At 40.3% G+C, this 5,514-nt stretch overlaps 1 pseudogene; it reads right to left on the bottom strand.

Moving 5' to 3' along the window:
- Positions 1 to 286: 286 nt before the first annotated feature.
- LOC116888176 lies at positions 287 to 2,368 on the bottom strand (annotated as a pseudogene).
- Between the last annotated feature and the right edge of the window lie 3,146 nt (positions 2,369 to 5,514).

Here is a 5,514-nt window from a genome sequence, read left to right as displayed (position 1 = left end):
TTCTTTATTTTGCATACTTTTAATTTCAGAACAAAATAAAACAAACAAAAAAAACACAATAACACAACCCCCAACACAGATATTCTGTAGGAGGGAGATCTTCCTGCCTTGAAACAAGGGACAGATAGAAGAGATTCTTGTGACATGAGCAGAGAGCCAGTGGGTTAAAAGCCAGTCCAAGGCTGTTGGGGGAACCCACATGGATTATACAGAGGGCAAGGGCTTCCCAGGAGCCTTTAATCCACTTCTTCATGCCAGAGCATCCTCATCCCTCCAATGGAGGATCTCATCGTAGGAACAGCAGCACTAGGGCTGTACTTGCAGCACCTCGTCTTCCGTCAATGCCTGGGCTAGTTTGAATCAATGGTGATGTGGTTGAGTGGGTTTTGTCCTCAAGTGAGGAAGCAAGGAGAGAATAGAGCAGTTTCAAACAACAGCACCACCAGGTCTTTGACAACTTTGTAGTTTTTGTCTGTCTCAGCCTTCTGCCACAGAGTTTCCACAATAGGGTGGTCAGGGTTGATCTCTAGGTGTTTCTTGGCCATCACGTAGCCCATTGTAGAATTGTCTCTCTCAGTGCCTGAGCCTTCATGATCTGTTCCATTTGGCTGTCCAGCCATAGGTGCTTGTCACAATACAGCAGGGTGAAGACACAAGCTTATTGGAGATAGTCACTTTTTCAACCTTCTTGTCCAAGATCTCCTTCATGAGCTTCCAGAGATTCTCAAACTTTGCCTTGCTCTCTTCCATTTTCTTCTTTTCTTCCTCATCCTCTGGTAGCTCCAGGCCCTCCTTCATCACTGAGACCAGGCTCTTCCCATCAAATTCCTTGAGCTGCTGCACGGAGTACTCATCAATGGGTTCAGTCACATATACCACCTCAAAGCCCTATTACTGCACAGGAGTTGGCCAGTTGCTCTTTGGTCTCACCAGTGATATAGTAGATGGACTTCTGTGTCTCCTTCATGTGAGACACATATTCTGACAAGGAAGTCATCTCATCTCCAGAAGAGAGATGTGGTAGGAAGGAGCTCAGAAGGCAACAGTTAATTAATTCTCATGGATTCCCAAGCTTTAAATTCTGAAGAATGCCTCACAAAATTTCCGTGTAGTTCTCTTTGTCTTCAGCCCCAACTCAGAAGAGCTCAAGGCACTTTTCACAATGTTCTTGAGGATGACTTTTCAGGGATTTGCTCTGCTGGACCATTTTGGGGGAGATGTTTCAGGGAAGGTCCTTGGAATCAACCCCACACCACTGATTTGTTGAGGCACTCAGGTATCAGCTCATCACTAGCTGTCCATGATGAACACACGACGGACATATAATTTTATGTTGTTCTTCTTATTTGTTCTCAAAGAGGTCAAAGGAGCTCTCTGGGAATGAAGAGCAATGCCCTGAATTCCAACTGCCTTTCTGCAGAGAGAAGTGCTTTGAGCTGCCAAATGGCCTTCCAGTCGGTGGTAGGCTCTTGGAATCCACCATATTCCTCTTGGAGGATGTCATCCATTTCTTGGTCCAGATGGGCTTCATCTTATTCAGCTTTTCCTGTCAATGTACTTTTCCTTGATCTTCTTGTTTTATTTTTCATTTTGCTGCTCTCAGCCCTCCTTATCAGATGCCATATCCCCAATCTTAAGCTTCTCTCATCCCTCTTGCATTTTCCTCCTCCTTTCTCCTCTTCTTCCCTCTATCTCATCATCACTGATTTCCTTCTCTTGTCCCTTCTTCAAGTAGAAGGTGATGGGATAACCTATGAACTGCAAGTATTTCTTCACCACTTCCTTGACCTCCTCTAAGTACTCTTGTCTGGTTTTCTTTGAGGTGAAGGATCACTTTGGTACCCCAGCCAATGGGCTCATCATGGTCTTCTCAAAGGGTGAAGGATCCACCAGCAGAAGAATCCCAGACATACTGTACGTCATCAGTGTGCTTTGTGATCACAACCACTTTCTCTGCCACCAGATAAGCAGAGTAGAAGCTGATTCCAAACTGCCCAGTCATGGAGATGTCTGCACCAGACTGGAAATCCTCCATGAAAGCCTTTGTACCAGACTTAGCAATGGTTCCCAAGTTATTTATGAATAACTTGGTCATGACAATGCCTGTGTCCACCAAAGTCAGCATGCACTCCTGAGGGTTGGGGATGATATCAATCTTTAGCTCTTTCCTGCTGTCCAACTTGGAAGGGTCTGTCAGGGTCTCATACCAAATCTTGTCCCGGGCATCAGAAGCATTAGAGATCAACTCCCGGAGGAAAATCTCCTTGTTTGATTAGAAAGTGTTGATGATGAGGGACATTAGATAGGCAATTTCTGCTTGAAACAAAGGTCTCACCCCTTCCTCTCCATGGTGCACTTCCTCAGGCATCTGGATGAGAGAGTCAAGTAGTAGTACAAAGCAGGGTGGGCCTGGACCACATCTGACTTGCAAGGCAAGCCTAACCTGTGCAAGGGTGACTCTAAATCAAATTTTGAACATTTTTTACTGATCCTAATTTTCTATAAAGGTACTAGCAATTTTAGGACAGTTGAATAATAAGTAAATATTACCCAGAAAAAAATTCCGTCATCTTCCATCTGAAATGCCAGGGGCCTTATGAATTAATTGATGACAGCACAATATGAAAAAAATGACATGGTTTATTTCCCTGTATACAGTGCATACATGAAAGACTTCTGAGTGATTAGATATTTGCTAAATAGTCACAGATAAAATCTTACGTGCCAAATTTAAACAAAGGAAAGTGGTAGATTTATAGTTTCAATATGAGGAGGGGAGTTATGGAGGATTCCCTTGAGACATTTATTCTGCGTTCATTTGGTTGTCTATATTACTTTAAACCACTTTATTCCAATCAATTCAAAATAAAAACATCACACAACTAGTTTAAGATAGCCACTCAAACAAAAGTTTTATAAACCTTAATGAGCTTATACATACTCAGAATGCTTATTGTAAAAGAATGGAGCCATGATTAGTGTTTTATACTTTCACTGTAAATTACATTTTAATTCATTTTTCATTAAAAGTAAATAAATGAAAAACTGTCATGAATTGAAGCTAGAAAAATGTATTTATATATGCTCTCATAATGTGTGTGTTCTCTGCCTGACTTTGTGACATCTGAATTCAATCTCTAGCCCTATGATTCCCTTTAAACTAATTCTTATACAAATTATAAGAAGCAGTGTTGTTCCCAAAATTATTGAAATACTACATGTAATATTATCCAAAATTTCTATTATAGAGTTTAGAGTAAAATTGAGTTATTTCTATTGATAAAAATGGGTAAAAGCAAGATCCTATGTAAACTGATCCCAGAAACAATATTCCAAATCTATGTATCTCTTTTCTCACCTAAAACACGTGGAAGAATTCACTGCCTTTTACTCATAGGTAGGAGGCACCTTGTGATTAGTCAATTTCCTTCCACAACAACCGCCCTCTTCGCTCTTCAGTGACATTTAAAACTTAGTTATTTACGTAATTTAGCCACCATCTCGTCTCAATTGTCCTAACAGCCGTAATTGTATCCTGTCAGCACACGCAAACTATAATGCAGCCAGATTCTGGCATTTCTGCTAAAAGCAGCACAGGTATAGAGAAGAAGAAATAGTGATAGGGAAAAAGAAAAACAAACTCTGTCACATTGCACATGGTGCAGTTTGATATATGGGGTTCATGTGATTCTTGTGCTCTATGGAAACCATTCACCTTTATAGTACAGTTATAGAGACCAGACACTTTCAGAGCTCTGGTATATCCTGACATTAATTTGACATGTTTTGGTGGGTCACTACTAATTTTCCCAATTCTCCAAGGTGGGATGATTCATTTTTACTATGTGACAGGAGTTTCTAGGGGAAGGACTCAGTTTCTGTTTAAGTGGTTGCATACTTTTGGCCAATTTGACCATGTTCCAGTGAGCATATAGGCAATACAAAGTGGACTTTTTTTTTTTTTACTTGTTTTGGGACATGTCCCAAGGTGGAGAGGGACAGGGAAAGAGTTGGAAGGGATTGTTATCGAATATGTAATGGGAAACTCCCAGAGAATCAATGCAAATGTTGAGTAGAACGTGTGTGTGTGTGTGTGTGTGTGTGTGTGTGTGTGTGTGTGTGTGTGTATAAAACGCATGTTAATCACAACTACCCAATACTTTTCTTTCTATCTATCTATCTATCTATCTATCTATCTATCTATCTATCTATCTATCTATCCCTCCACCGATCGATCTGTCTGTCTGTCTGTCTGTCTGTCTGTCTCTTCCACTGAGTGAAAGTAGCACATAAACATAGGTGTGTGGTCATCCATTGCCATATCCTCAATGAAAAATCTTTTTCTTTCCCCTAGCAGTCATGTCCTGCCCAAAGCTGCTTACTTCCTCTGGAACCATTTCCCAACATATAATAGAACTCTGTTTGGCTTAATTGTGTGTAGGAAATCATGAGTTCTGTGAGTTCATATGCACAACACTCATGTCATATCAAGAAGATAACACTTTGCAGCATTCCTTTTCATCCCCCAGACCATACCTTATTTATGCCACATCATCCATGTTTTTTTTTTCTGCCACAGTCATTGAATTTTGATCATGTTTACAATGTCAGGCATAAATTTCCTCCTATAGAGCAGGTCATAGGTCCAATGAGAAACTAATTAGCAAATCCATATCAGTCATGCCAGTACTACACTATTAGGTAGTAGGCATATCTTTCTGTAATGTAGGCATTGTAGCACATACAAACAAGAGATGGGTAATACCCATATACAACACACATACACATACACTCATGCACGCACTTATATGTCATCAGATTGAGATTTATTTCCCTGGATCCAGCATACAAAGTGTATGATATCTTCAGTTGTATGTTTTTACCATTTGCTGTGGTTGAGAACCAACAGAAGTTATAATAATTGTAGTATTTGGGATGCTTCAAAAGGATCCCTGACCAATAAATTATAGAAAGGTAAATCATGGCACTGTTACTGATATAGCCATTTAATAATCCATGCCTTTCTAAGCAACCTTGTCAACCCATATAGAACTGTGGTAGGACCCTGCTAATTAAGGTCACAATCTACCATGCTCAGATAGTTACTGTGAACTCAGCGCAAAATGAAGGGCTCCCTTTTTTCAGTTGCATTTCCCCTTCTATGACCTTCTCTAGGGTCCCAGTACTCTCTATCTTATGAAGGTCATGTAGCCCTTGGCAAAAATCCAAGGTCAATTTACTTTTCCTGTTAAGAACCCACCCCAGTAAGTAACTGGAGTTCCTGGAATATTCCTCCATATAAATGAAATTTCATAGTACTTTAAATTCAACCCTATGTTTTTATTTCATTCAACGTGAAAACACTGTCCCACACTCCAAAGTTTATATATCACCCTTGGTCACCCTGAATAAAGTGTATGCATACAAGCTAAGATCTTATAAAAGAGCTGTCTAATTAAAATACTCATCGAAGGTCTGCCTGATTCCCAAACACTCACTCTCAGCTGGACTGAG

The sequence above is a fragment of the Rattus rattus genome, chromosome X (genome assembly GCF_011064425.1).
Source record: "Rattus rattus isolate New Zealand chromosome X, Rrattus_CSIRO_v1, whole genome shotgun sequence".
Classification (NCBI taxonomy): domain Eukaryota; kingdom Metazoa; phylum Chordata; class Mammalia; order Rodentia; family Muridae; genus Rattus; species Rattus rattus.
This window is presented reverse-complemented; position numbering and strand designations above follow the sequence as displayed.